Source organism: Leopardus geoffroyi, chromosome B2, assembly GCF_018350155.1.
Source record: "Leopardus geoffroyi isolate Oge1 chromosome B2, O.geoffroyi_Oge1_pat1.0, whole genome shotgun sequence".
In the NCBI taxonomy this organism is placed as follows: domain Eukaryota; kingdom Metazoa; phylum Chordata; class Mammalia; order Carnivora; family Felidae; genus Leopardus; species Leopardus geoffroyi.
In genome coordinates, this window is record NC_059332.1 from 46,269,296 (window position 1) to 46,285,194 (window position 15,899).

Genomic DNA, 15,899 nt, shown 5'->3' on the forward strand with positions numbered 1-15,899 from the left:
CTGACCCATGTATTGCATAGTAGCATGTTATTTAACCCCCATGTATTTGCATTCTTCCCAGATTTTTTCTTGTGATTTCTAGTTTCATAGTGTTGTGGTTAGAAAAGATGCATAGTAGGACTTCAGTCTTTTTGAATTTGTTGAAACCTGTTTTGTGGACTGATTTGTGATGTATTCTGAAGACTGTTCCATGGGCACTTGAAAAGAATGTGTATTCTGTTTTAGTAATGACTAGTTATTCCTACACTTTATTTTCTTATATTCTAGTGGATTGAATCTGTCCGAGGATGCTGTCCTATGCTTACATAGCCACGAAGACATTAGAGCCATCTTAGTCTAATGATAGCCTTACTTAATTACTTTAACTCAGGCTTAATGAGGAAAGAGCTCATGTAGAAAGTGGCCCAATAACACCCTGCTTTTGTATGTCACTAATGAATTTACAAGTTGACATCAGCTCATTAATAGTATGACTAATAGGCATCAACTAAGAAAATGAATTTACATAAAATTCTCCAATAAGTGGCTTATGTTAATGGAAAGCTGACTATATAAGAGGAGATAAAAGCAACTGAAAGTATTATTATTGATTATTGATGAGTATTTTCTAGGATATCTTTCTTTCCCATCTCTGTTCCTTCTTCGTGCATACAATCTCTATTAATTTTACCTTCCATAATTCTCTGTGCTGCTACACTCAGTCTGCCCTTGGGGCGTGGTGCTAGTTTATTGGACTGATAAAACTGGTGAGCAAAAAAAATAGGCTTTTTGAACTAATAACAGTTCTTTTTTTTTTTTTTTTTTTTTCCTTTGTGAACAAGCTGCACATAACAGCAGGCATTCTTTTCTCTTGTGATAAATCATGCATGAGTAGTCTTTCCCATCTCTGGAAGAGAGGCCTGTCCTTGGTCTTAAAAATGGCCTTGAACATAGTTTGACTTGCTGGCCTCAGAGAAGTCATCTGGAGTTTATGCTTAGGCTTTTTCTGTATTTCAGGTAATATCTTTTATTAGCTTTATTTGATAATTTACATAGCTATACGTTATTTAAACCAAGCAGTGTTAAATGAATAGATGATAAATTTTGACAAATGTGGTTGTATTGATTAAACAACTGCATACAATATAAAGCAGTTGCATTAATCCCAAACTTCCCTTAATCAATCTTCTCTTAACTCTGGCTTGTGCTTCTGATAATGATGGATTTGATATTTTCCTCTATATCTTGGACATTTCCAGAATTTTCTATAACTGGAATTATATAGGGCACAGTTTTGATGTCTGATTTATTTCGTTTAGCATAATGCCTTTGAGGCACATCCTTATTTTTATCAGTAATTCTTTTTGTATACAAGTTGATGTTAGTGTTTTCTAGATTTTGTATGTATAAATAAATCTGCTATAAATATTCAAGAATAAGACTGTGTAAACATATTCATTCTTGTCGGGTAAATGTAAGAAAGTGGTATTGCTGAGTCATAAGATAAGCTTAACTTCTACTTTTTTAGAAATTACTAAACTGTTTTCCAAAGTAGTCATACCATTTGTATTTCCATAAGTAATATGTGAGACTATGTATTTTCACCAACACTGGTGCAATCTTTTTAATTTCAGTATAATGGTATTCATTTTTTATTTTAATTTACAATTCTTTAGTTGATGTGTCTTATTATTGATGCATCTTTTTTTGACTGAAATATAAACTCAAAATTGTCTGTATTTTTTTTAATAGGATACTTTCCATTGAGGTGTAAGACTTAATATATCTTAGATATAAATCATCATATATATGTTTTGCAAATATCTTTTCTCTTTGTTCTTGCCTGTTCATTTTCTTGATGGGGTCTTTTTTTAAAAGCAAGATATTTTCACTCTGAATTTCAGTTTATTATTTTTTTATAATGGTTATGTTGTAAGAATTTCTTGCCTAATCCAAGATTAGAGTAATTTTCTGTTCCAGAAATTTACACTTTTAGCTATTGTCTTGGGTCTATGACTCATTGTGAGTTATTTTGTGTGTGGTATTAGGTAAAGATAAAGTTTCATATTTATGCATATGGATATCTAATGAGTCAAGGACCAGTTATGGAAAGGACTATTTTAGTTTAATTGACTTACTTTGCTGTCTTTACCAAAAATTGCTTTACCAAAAAGTCAGTTGAATGTGTATATTTGGATCTGTGTGACTTATTAATCTATATATCTATCCCTAATCACATCATATGGTCCATACTGTCTTATAACTTTATAGTAAGTCTTGAAATTAGATAATGTGGGTCCTTTAACTTTTCTTTTAGAAAATTATTTTCAGCTATTTTGGACACATAATCTTACCATGTAAATCTTAAAATCAGCTTGTCAGTTTCCAAAATAAACTCCTGAAATTTTAATTGGGATTTTATTAAATCTGTAGACCAATTTAAGGAGAATTACCTTCATAACATTTTACTTTTCTGATAGTAGAATATAGTATCTCTTTTTATTTATTTATTAAACATAGTATTTCTTTCCATTCTCTTCACAGTACTTTGTAATTTTCAATTTACAGGTCTGATACATATTTTGCTACACTTATCCCTAAATATTTTATTTTCTCATGCGGTCGAGTAAATATTTTATTTTCTCATGCGGTCGAGTAAATATTTTATTTTCTCATGCGGTCGAGTGTTGTACATTTTACTTTGAAATGTTTGACTAATATATAGAAATATAATTGAATTTTTATATGTTGAACTTTATTTCTTTGACTTTCCCAATACAATACCACTTAATAGTGCTACTTGCTTTTTTGTAAATTCTTTTAAGATTTTTTCCAGATAATCCTATTGCTTGTGAATAAAGTTTTCATTTCACAGCCATGTGTCTTTTAATTGTTATTTTACTGGCTAGACATCCAGGAAAATATTGAATAAAGAGGAGTTCAGATTTTCTCATCATGTAAAAAAGTTCCCTTCAATTAGTAGTTTGCAAAATTCTATTATGAATGTCGATAGGTCATATGCGTCTTTTTCTGCATCTATTAACATGATCATAAGATCCCTTTTTTTTTTTTTTTTTATCTTGTCAACATTGTAAACTACATCACTCAAGTTCTTTTTAATGTTAAACCAACTTTGCATTCTTGGCATAAGCCCCATTTGTTCATGTTGTGTCCATTTTACATATTGCTGAATTAATTTTGTTAAAATCTTAATACATACTGTTGCATATATTTATAAAGGATATTGGTTGATAATTTTCTGTTCTTATAATATTTTTAAAGAGTTTTAATATTAGAGTAATACTGGCTTCATAAAAGACACGTTCCTATTTCTTCAATTTACTCGAAGGCTGTGTAAAATTGGTGTCATTTCTTCCTTAAAAATTTGGCAAAATTCACCAGTGAAACTATCTGGGCTTGGATTCTTGTGTATGTGGGAATATGTATACCTGAAAAATCAATTTTTTAAAATATCAAAATATGTTTTCTATTTCTCCCATAGTGGGATTTGGTAGTTTGGGTTTTTTAAAGAAATCTGTCCACTTCTTCTAAGTTATTCAATTCACTGGCATAGAGTTGCTGTGGTATTTACTTTACTTTGGTATTTACTAAGATGTTAAGGAGCAGTAGTTATATTCCCTCTTTCATGTTTCTCTCCTCTTTCACATCTTGATCCTTTGGAGCCAACTTTTATTTATTTTTACCATAGTTTACATATTTTCTATTTCATTTAGGCTTCTCTTTATTTTTGCTATATACTTATTTTAGGTTATGCTTAATTTGCTCTTTTCTAGTTTTTTAAAGTAGACCTTTTGTTGTGTCTATTAAAAATATTCAATGCTAGAAACTCCTTAAATCTGTTAACCCAATTCAGTGTACTTTTATTTTTTTAAGTTTATTTATTTTGAGGTGGGGGGGGGGAGGGGAGAGGAGGGACAGAGAGAGAGGGAGAGAAGAATCCCAAGCAGGCTCCCAATATGGGGCTCAAACTCATGAACCATGAGATCATGACTTGAGCTGAAATGAAGTCAGATGCTTAACCAAATGAGGCACTCAGGTGCCCCCAGTGTTCTTTTAATTGCATGTATTGCACTTTTTAATGTCTGGAAATCTAATTTGTGTGTTCAGAAAATCTGTTTCTTCTGTCTTTGTGCTTTGTGCTTCCTTCTGCCTTTTTGAACATATGGAACATATTTATACAGGTTTTATAATTGACCTTGCCTGTTAGTCTCATTGTATCTAATTTCTGGTAATGTTTCTATTGAATTTCTTTTTCTATCTATAGATAGAAATCATATTTTCTGACATCATTGTATGACTGGTTTAGACTGGATGTTGGATTTTCACTTCTGGTTATTAGATGTTGTGTCAGAATGAAGTTAGTTGGGATAAGTTTTATACCTATAAAATTACTTTTTTTTAAATGATTGGTCCAGAACAGTTTTTAATCGAGGGCTAATTTAGTTATACTATTAAGGATTCTTACCTTATGTTTGGGATTCTTACCTGATACCCCTTATCTTACAGTATCTTTCCATTCCATCCTATGGGGAGGTAAAGTCACCAAAGCCCTTGGAGAAATCCATGAATCCATGTGTACTCTTTGCACATGTTTCTTTCCCTGACCTTGGGTGGTTAGTTTTCATATATGCTCAGATCAGCACTTAGTCAAAAATCCAAGAGGAATCCTATGTAGATCTCTGGAACTCTTTTTGTGTGCATTTACCTCTTTGCTGGTATGCAATTTCTAGCCTCTTCAAACATTGATTTCCATCTCCTCAACTTAATGAGACTAGAAGGCTCTGTATTTCCTCTGCTTGTGCTACAGCCTTGAAAACACCATCAGGGAATCATATGGGTGAGATTGTAGGATCTGCCTTATTTTTCTGCTCCCAGGAATCACATCCTAATGAATTAACGATGTGTTTTCATATATTGTCCAAGGTTTTTAGTTTAAGAGAGAAGTGAAAACCTAGTCCCTATTACTCTGTTTGGGACAGAAGCAGTGGTTTCGAGGATGTTATTTTTATCTGCCATCTACCTGATCCTTTTGTCTAATGTCTGAAAAAATTTTAAGAAGTGAGAAATATGGGTGCTGTTTATTTGGTCTCATTCAAAGAACTCAATGATATCCCCCCAATTTGGAAATGTAAACTGTAGATAGTTTGTGAAAATAAAATTTTCACCATAAATTAAAAATAAGAGACCATTAGTCACACTGTAGTATTTCAAATTTTGTGATAACCAAAACTTACCCAGACGATAAATGCACTTAGTTGTTTTGCTTTGAGTTAAGGTATTTATGGTTCAATATGTTTAAAAAAATTCTATTTTAGATTGAGAAAAATATTCTAAAGTCTAAATATCAATTTGAAGTATAACAAATAAGACACTCAAGAGTTGCTTAAGGAAAGATACTGTCTGTCTTTGTAATATGGGCTGGACTCCATTGGGCTCATATTCACATGATATGTAAGGTTGGCTCGGGCACGGTTGGTTTAGAAGGTCTTCAGACAGGGAAGCTGGTCTCTCTTCCATGTGGTTTTCATCATCCTCTTAGCTAGTGTGGACTTCTTACATGGAAAATTGTTTCCAAAAATAGCAAAAGAGACAGAAGTCCAACGTGCAAGCTCTCTTCAGTCCTTTGCTTGTGTCAATTTTTCTGATGTTCTATTGCCCAAAAAGTTACATGGCCAGTGAACCTCAGAATTGGAGCAGGAAGCAAAAACACTATGCAACCTTAGGATACGTTTCAAATTTTTGTGCTCTTTTTTGTAACTTACCACATGGGTCATTATATTGTTTTCCTCTTAAGAATCCTTAGTGACTTAGGGGCGCCTGGGTGGCTCGGTTGGTTAAGCATCTGACTTCACCTCAGGTCATGATCTTGCAGTTCATGGGTTTGAGCCCTGCATCGGGCTCTGCACTGGTGGTGTGGAGCTTGCTGAGGATTCTCTTTCCTCCCGCCCCACCTCTTCACTTGTGCATGTGTGTGCTCGCTTGCTCGCGCGCGCGCTCTCTCTCTCTCTCTCTCTCAATAAATAAATAAATAAATAAATAAATAAATATCCTTAGTAACTTGTAATCACCTCCCGGATGAAGACCAACTTTGACATTCAAGACAATCTATGTCCTTGACACTAACCCCTAATCTCTCTCCTATGGACCAGACTCCAGTTCATTATTTTATCTGATAAACTAGGCGCAATGTAAAAGCATCCATTTTCTTAGCGACGACATATGTTCTTGGGGTGAATAATGTCTTAACTCATCATGTAGCCATCTTTTTCAAGACTTTTGCAGTGTACTTTATGATGATTCATTTAGCAGTATTCACCAGATCTCAACTTTGAGTAATTTAAATGGAGGGTGTATAATAAAGAAAATGTTTTCTTCTGATTTCAGAAGCAAATCATTTTTACAGATGTATAATTTCTCTTACCTCGGCCTACATATTACGTAGAGTTGGCCTAACCATGACTATGGATATTTATAATCCATAATAAAATAAGAAATACCTCTTTCACATAATATCCATTGCTACAATTATTTGAACATTCAAAGTATGCCAAGCATTGTGTTAAATATACTACCTGCATTGGTTCATTGATGTCTATAACAATCATGGAGTATAAAAGTTATTGTATGCTTATTCTTACAAATGAAGAAACTGAAGATAAGAGATGTTATCTAAAGTCCTATAAATATCAAATTAGGGATGCTGGGGATGGATCCTAGACCTCATTCCAGAGCCTGTGCTCATAACCACCAAGTCTTATTAACTTTGCCTGTCTCTTAGGCTGTATTAATTTTCTATTGCTGTGTAACAAGTTACCATAAACTTATTCCTGGATTAGAAGACTGGGTACAGTTTAGCTTAGTTCTCTGCTTTTGGTCTCATAAGACCATAATCAAGGTATTGATCAAGGTTGTCTCATCTGCATTTCAGTGTCATCTTCCAAGCTTATTCATGTTATTAGTAGAATTCAGGCCCTTGAAGGTAATAGGACTGAGGTCAGCATTTTCTTGCTGGCTATCAGCTCTCAGTAACTTGAGCCCTTCCTCAGATATGAACGATGTGGTGCACTCATGGTCAAATTATATGGCATGGTTTGGTTAACAAACCGTAAAAGAAATGTATAGCCAGAATAAAAGTACAACATAAAGACCATAAATAAATTCCTATTCATTTTGATCAGGTTTCCCTCAAAGTGGTTTTGGACCAAAGTTTCTCTTTCTAAATATATAGATGGGGCCCCTGGGTCAGTCAGTTAAGCATCCAACTCTTGATTTTGAGTCAGGTCATGATCTCATGGTTCATGAGATAGAGCCCTGAATCAGGCTCTGCACTGATAGTTTGGAGCCTACTTGGGATTCTCTCCCTCTCTCTGCCCCTCCCCTGCTCTTTCTCTTGTACTTGCTTGCTCTCAAATAAATAAACTTGAAAAAAATTAAATACATGAATAAGGACTTAGGGACCTTTAAAATGAATTGATTTACTTTCTTTGGAGGGCAATTTGGTAATGTTTACCTGTGTTTACCTACCTCTTTTAAGAAATTTTCTTACAGATATACTCACATATGTGTATAAATATGTATAAAATAATTTTTCTTGCATCATGATTAATGGCAAAAGACTAGAAGCAACCTAAATGTGGGTAACAGAGAATGTTTAAATAATTTATAGTATATTTATATAACGGCATATACCTACTGAAAATAAATGAGTCAATATATGCTGATATAAAGAAACTTTATACATTATAAATTGTTAGAAAAGGAAAACCCATGGCATATAACAGTGTCTACCCTCTTAAATGTTTTTTTTTTATATTTTTTTTAACATTTACTTATTTTTGAGAGACAGAGGCAGAGCATGAGCAGGGGGGGGGGGGGCAGAGAGAGACACAGAATACGAAGCAGGCTCCAGGCTCTGAGCTGTTTGTTAGCACAGAGCCTGACGTGGGGCTCGAACTCAGGAACTGTGCGACCATGACCTGAGCTGAAGTTGGGCACTCAACCGACTGAGCCACCTAGGCGCCCCACCTCTTAAATGTTTTTTAAAATGGTAGATAGATAGATAGATAGATAGATAGATAGGGTGCCTGTGTGGCTTAGTCCATTAAGTGGCCAACTTCCACTTAGGTCATGGTCTCACAGTTTGTGAGATCAATACTCGCGTTGGGCTCTGTGCTGACAGCCTGGAGCCTACTTTGGATTCTGTGTCTCCCTCTCTTTCTGTCCCTCCTCCACTTGTGCACTGTATCTCTCTCTCAAAAATAAAAAAAAAAAAGTTAAAAAGGTATGTATATAAAGGTAAAAACATTTGTAGATGTAATACTATTTCTTGGAATAAACAAACTTTTTAAAAAAATGGTTATTTATTTTGAGAGAGAGAAGGTGTGTGAGCAGGGGAGGGGAAGAGAGGGAGAGAGAGAATCCCAAGCAGGCTCTGTGTTGTCAACACGGAATCCAATGTAGGGCTTAATTTCATGAAGTATGAGATCATGACTGAGCCAAAATCAAGAGTAGAACGCTTACCTCATTGAGTCAGCCAGGCTCCCCTAAGCAAGAGATTGTTTGTAGTAGTTGTTGCTTTGTGGAAGTAATTTGAAAACACACTTAATTTTACTGTAGATTTTTTTCATTCTCTTTTACAGTCTTTACCAAGTATATTGGTTACTATTCAAGTAAAAGCGATAATACAAAACTTAAAAATGTTTGTTCAAAGTGCATCCAACAGTGTGTGCAGTGGTAAAGAAGAGGAACATAATTCAAAATATCTGTACTACAAAACAGTCAACAATACTTGCTATAAGGCATGTGCAATTGATTCACAATGGGGCTGCAGAGAAGGTAGAAATAATTATCTTAGTTGGGGAAAGCGAGATGACTTTCATAAGATGACTTTTTATTTTATTTATTTATTTATTTATTTATTTTTTATGAAAACACCCAGGACGAGCCCATCCCCAGAGGCTCTGGTGATTTTCAACATTTATTCATTTTTGGGACAGAGAGAGACAGAGCATGAACGGCGGAGGGGCAGAGAGAGAGGGAGACACAGAATCGGAAACAGGCTCCAGGCTCTGAGCCATCAGCCCAGAGCCTGATGCGGGGCTCGAACTCACGGACCGCGAGATCGTGACCTAGCTGAAGTCGGACGCCTAACCGACTGCGCCACCCAGGTGCCCCATAAGATGACTTTTTAAATGGAGCTTCATGTTAGAGTTAGAGGAGCAGGCCAGGAAGTGAAAATAGTGTGGATGATGGAAAGACCTAGCAATGTGGAGCATGAAGCTGTGGATTAGGATGTAAAATTCTAGTTTAAGTGTTTACCCCCCTTGACAAACTTTTACTAGAAATATGCTAATAATTTTTTGATTAGAGTGGTGGAAATATTAAGGACGAGAGGAAATTTAGAAAGTGCTTGCTATATGTAGGATGCATGATGGAAAATAATGGCTTTGGATGAACAGGACAGATACATAAGGTGAGGTAAGACATTGAAATAGGTGGGGAAGGGGTGCCTGGGTGGTTCAGTTCATTAAGCCTCTTACTCTTGATCTGAGCTCAGGTAATGATCTCACAGTTTGTGAGGTGGAGCCTCAGGCTGGACTCTGTGCTGACAATGTGGAGCCTGCTTGGGATTCTTTACCTCTCTCCACCTCTCCCTTGCTCATGCATGTTCGTGTTCTCTCTCTCTCTCTCTCTCTCTCTCTCTCTCTCTCTCAAAATAGATAAATAAACTTTAAAAAAACAAGTGAGCAGAGCACTGAATGGAAACATGAGAAAGATCTATAATCAAATTGTTTCTAAGTTAAAACCTTGACCTTGCGTTCAGAGTTAGCCGGTCTCAACCATTTGGATGATTGTCCCAAATGCTAGCCCTCTGAGACTCAGGTGAGAGGAAAAATCTAGACCTTCACATGGGGCCTATGCAGGGACTGCTGCTCCTTCATTAGTTCAATGGTCCGAGAAAATTGGCAATCAGAGGAAGTGTCCCAAGGCTACCCAATGTAGTTGCTTTCTACTCAATCTGCTGACTCTGTGACTATTATCTTTGTTCAAGCTGTGCTTCTGGGAGTGCTAAGGCAAACATGCCAGCCCCTGGAATTCATTGCAATCCAAGTAAGTACACAGATGGTGAACACATTCCTATATAACACAGGGGAAATGGAAGACAAAGTCTGTGACTTACTATAAAAGCTACAAATAAGGTCACCTCCAACAGGTGAGAAGAAGCTTTAATTCCTACAGAAGTTGGTTTTGTTAACTATTAACTGGGAAATTGTATGGGATAGGATGATTCTCTGCTGTTACTTCAGCAAATGAAGTAACATTTTCTTGAAAATGATACCTTCAAGCATACATTTAATAACAGGCATAGTTAAAACATGAGGCTATCCATGGTTCTGGACATGATGAAACTCTTTTTGGAAAGTTTTGCAAATATTTTAGTCATATAACTTGTTTTCATATAGTTTGATCAAGAAACGGCAACTCACTACATGATATTAAAGATATGAATTTAACTAGTAAGCTATTGTTCCTTGAACAGTGTGAGGGTTAAGGGTACTGACCCCCCACTTTACAACCGAGATCCATGTGTCTTCGATTCACCAAGAAATTAACTGCTAATAGCCTATTATTGACTGGAAGCTTTAGAGATAACATACAGTCCATAAACACATTTTGTATATGGATTACATACTGTATTCTTCCAATAAAATAGGAGGAAAATGTTAAGAAAATCATAAGAGAAAATATTTACAGTATGATACTGTATTTATTAAAACAATCCACGTATAAGTGGACCCACACAGTTCAAGCCTGTATTGTTCAACTGCACATTTCAAAGCTGCAGCAGTAGTAAGTATGGTAAATCTTGCCTAAATTTCCATCTATTTTCAAAACTCTGTTTAGTCTATGATCATGATTTCCTGAGACTGGCATGTTAAACTGAGATGTAGTTTCTTGCCTTTTAAGAGAAGAAGCTGTAATGCAATGAATGAAAACTTCATAGCTCCTTCAAAACACCTTAAAAACATTGATTCAAGTACAGGATCTAATATCACACCTCTAGTAGGATGAAGAGGGCTGTAAATTCTTTGCTATTTATGTTAAGAAGTAGAGTCTAGTTCTTCTTTGTATCTGATCTTAGTGATATGTTTGAGTAAAAATAGGTGAACAGAAGTCACATTCTGGAACTTCCAAGGTCAGATTTTAAGAGTTTCCAGGTTCTACCCAGGCCTCTAGGATTACTTTCTAAAACCCTGAGAGCACCAGGTAAGAGAAGCCCAAAACAGGGTTTTCAGCTGGCATTGTTTAGAGCAGCCTGTCCCATCTTCACCAAGATGCCAAGTGGTTGTATGAAACCACCTTGGACTCAAGCCAAGGTATTAACCAGCTTAATACCACAAAGTAACTTCCACTGCTACAGAAAATTCACCTGAGCTACGTGCTACCTGAATTTTTAACCCACAAAATCTTGAGGCATAATAACACAATGGTTGTTTTAAGCCAACGAGTTTTGGGATAGTTTGTTACACAGCAATAGATAATTTAGATAATGCTTACAATGTATGTGCTTACAGCTAAGAATACAGCTATAATAATCTGAAAACGTGTGAAGGTGATATTACTGATAAGGTTTCTGGGGAAAAAATGAGAAAGTAACACAGACTTAACTGTATGTGTTCTCTAATTGATGCTCACACCTTTCAGGAACCAAATATTATGATAAATAACCATAAACCAAATATTATGATAAATCATAATATTTATCCTGATTGAAGTCTCTGGTATCAGATACTTCCCTAATAATATGAGGCATTTGAGATTTTTTTTAATGTTTTTATTTATTTTGAAAGAGACAGAGAGGGTGAGGACCAGAGAGAGAATTCCAAGCAGGCTCCACGCTTACCACGGAGCCTGATGCGGGGCTTGATCTCAGAACTGTGAGATCGTGACCTGAGCCGAAATCAAGAGCCAGACACTTAACTGACTGAGCCACCCAGGCGCCCCGAGATTTTTTTTTAAATCAAAAGAAGTTACCTTTTGAACTTCCCTTTGATTTAGGGATAAAAATAATTGTTTCCCAAGAAGGCAATTTTAGGAATTGGCTGAAAAAGAATTCAAGGGAAAGATCTACTCAATTCTGAGAGTGCTTTGGTGTATCCATGTTATTCCATGGCACACTTACAATTCAGTCACAATTCTGAGGGAGTTAAATTCATCTGTGCTGCTGATGTCTTCAAATTGTGCCACCCATTTTTTTCTTACTTTACCTCAGGGGCTTTTCTGTTGTGCTGCAATATTGCTGGCCCTGCATACTAGAAAATTCCAGAGTGTGGGGTTGTTAATGCTTCCAGATGGGATTCTTGAACAACTGAGGATCAGAGTTGGGATAAATCTTAGAGCTTCCTGCCCATCAGGTTAACAATTCCTGGGGCATTCTATATAATTCTGAGAGGTCCCGGCAGAATTGAAGTCTCCTAACTTAGAGCAGAAACCTTGTTAATGCACTACCTCTCCTGCTCTTTGTCGCATGCATGCTCTTTCTTTTGTTCTTTTCCTTTTTCTTCTTCTTGTTTCTTCTCTTCCTTCCTTCTCTCTCTCTAATGCACACTTCTTGGAATCCCATAGCAAATAACCTTCCTGCACCCAAGTCCTTTCCTCTGCAGTGTTTTGGGGGGAAATCCAAATTAAGTGTCTTGACATGGCATTGTTTAGAAGATACTCTACTCCATTTGTCCTGGTTCTCTTACTGATCCAGCATTCATAGGGCTTAAAGTGGAAACATTTTCAGATAAGAATGAGAATTTTTTATGCAGTTATTAGTAATTCTCCAAATGACAAGACACCTGCATTTAACGTTTCTGACTCAGGTTGACAGTAATATATACAGTTGGATTTCAGTTGATTAAATCTAAGAGGTCAACCTCATTAACATCTCATTACAAATAGAAAGCCTGAATATATACTTCTTGCTGTGTGGTTCAAGATGTAGTACATTGGCTAGGGCCACCACTAAATTTGATAGAATTAAATGGCAGTGTCATTCCAATGTAAGAATGGATTTAAGATAACACTGATAGGACATATTTTTAAATGTTATAAGCTTATTTTTTTAAATAACAAAAAATGAAGCATTGCATAACTATATCAACTAACATGCACACTAATAACTGGACTCTAATTCCATTTTAAAGATTTCATTTGAACCACAAGATTAAGATTATATTCAGTCTAAAACCAGATGAAAGCCACTTTCTCCTCTGTGGTTACTATACTAACTTAAGGACAAGAGAAAGCAGAACAATTGTTCTGACCTGAAAAGAAGAATGCCCACTCAAACACTGAATTTTACAGCAATAATGAACTCAATTAAAAATAGTAAAAATACGGCAAATGTGTCTTTTTCTGACAAAGAATATATAAATGCCAACTTACCAGTAAAGTTCATGGATAGCCTGCAACTGACCCACTAACAGAAAACTCCTTACAGTGTAAGTATTTTCAAACGTGAAGGAAAACTTTCAGTATAAATATCAGAGCTTTCTACAAAAATAAAAATTTTGTTCTGAATTAGGGTCAGAAGTGGCTCTGAGTTATCTCTGAAATGCAACTTGCCTGGGACCACAGATTCATTTAGTTTGATACATAGCTTCATATAAGTGTCTCAGAGATGGGCTATGGAAACCAAAACCTCATAATTAAATTCCACTGACTTCAAGAGAAAATAAGGAACTCAGGGCACAGTTCCAGAAAGAAGTTGAAGTGTTTTTATGAACCGTTGACCTTACTGTGGTATACAAAAAAAATCATTTCTCTGGTAAGAGCAAAATATCTCAGATTTTCTCTGAGAAACAATTGTAGTGATATAGAAAAAAATGTTTTGTCTGTGTGAGTATGTGTGGTAAATGGAAATGACAGCGAGGAGGCTGAGAGAAAGTAGTTACAAACTACTGTAACTCTTACACAGTCACAAGGACATTATAGTCATTACTTATATTTATGATAGCCACACTAATATGGGAATTCTCAGTTTTACAGTGAGATTTTGAAACAAAAGTCAGAGCTGGTACATTATTGAAGCAAGATTCAAACTTGAATGTCTTTTAGCTTCTAAATTCTCGTTTCTTATTCTACGTACAGCAAATAAGTTTCCACGTGACAGATATTTTCAGCTTCATGGCACCATTTCCATAAGGCGTATATTTTTAGCTGAGCTGCAGTTCTTTTTAAGTTAATAGTACCTATCTATATTCTGAGGAAGTATTTGGAAAATTAAAGGAGGGCATGGAGGCTTTTGTATTCCTGCGTTAGAGCAATCACATCTGTCTGAGGAAATTTTGCAAGAAGAAAATGAGCAAAGCAGGAAATAAGTGAGAAGATTTGAGAGAATATGGACAGGAGTAGAATGAAGATACTCTGTCTAGTCTTCCTTTGATTAAATTATTAGTTCTTCAAAGGTCTCTTGATTCTTGCAGTGCTGGGGAACTGAAACCATATTCACCAAGCTAGCTCTTGGCTTGACAAATGTCCTCTATCATCTGTAAATAATAGCAATGTCAAGATTCTCCACCTACAAACAACTTGCTAGTAATTTAACTTTCTCTTTGCATTTTTTTCCAATTGATTTACTACATGACATGTGAAGCTACATGTAGTACTTTTCCTATATGATCTTTTATCATATGACCCTTTATCAACAGTAATGTATGTACTTCTGGGTTATTTACTCAGTTGTCAGACTTTAATATCTATCCTTCCTCCTCCAACCAGCCCAGGTCTGTTAGTTATCTACTGCTACAGAACAAATAATTGCCTGTAAGTTTAGGAGCCTAAAACACATATTTGTTATGTCCGTTTCTGTGGGTTAGGAATCCGGCCATGATGGAGTCCTCTGCTTCAAGATTTCTCACAAGGCTGCAATCAAGGTGCTGGCCACAGATGAGGTCCCATCTGAAGACTTAACTGGGATGAATACACTTCCAACTTCACATGCTCTTTGGCAGAATTCAGTTCCTCAAGGGTTGAACTGAAGGGCTCCTCAGTACTTATCTGGGTCTAAGTCTGAAGGCTTGCTTCTATTACTTGCCATATAGTCTTCTTCAACATCGCCGACTGTTTTCATCAAAGTGTACAAGCTGAGAAAAGTCTAGAGAGCATCTCATGAGATGATAATATAAGAAGTGATAGTCACCAGATGTGTGGAAGTTACACGTTAACATGCGTGTATACCACTCACACACACTGTATCAGAGTCCCAAGACTGGAGAGATCAGAGGGGCTGACCAGAGAATAGTTTAAATAGGTGGTACTTCAAACTGACCTTGAAAATATAGAAAGACTAGGCAGTTCTCGAAAGGCAAATATGTTCTCAACCAGAAGAACTGGCAAAAGCAAAAGTGTGGTTGTATGAATTCAAATGGCATGCCCTAAGGTAAAGGAGAACACCAGGCTACTGGAGGTAGGGAAAATATTTGGGGAGGTAATAATTATTTGTATTCACACAGATCTGTCTGCATGACAGATCCTGCTTTAAATACTTGGCGTACATTAATTGATTTAATCCTCATGATAACCTTCGAGATAGATAATTTTATTCCCAACTTGCAAATGAGGAAAGTTGGTCCAGAGAGTTTAAGTGACTTGACAAGTTTACACAGCAAATAACTAACGGAAATTGGATTCAGGGCAGGTATTCTGGTTCTATAACTGAAGCTTGTAAAATAGATTAAAGCCAATTTAGGAAGTTCTATGAATGCAGATCTTGGTAATTTCCCCCCCTAACTTTGCTGGTCACAGAAACTGTAGATTTTAATTTCTTCTTCAAATTATGAAGGTTGGAATAGGTCATCCTACAGTTCCCCTAAGCATGGAATTTCTAGGTTTTAAATAGATTTTTAACC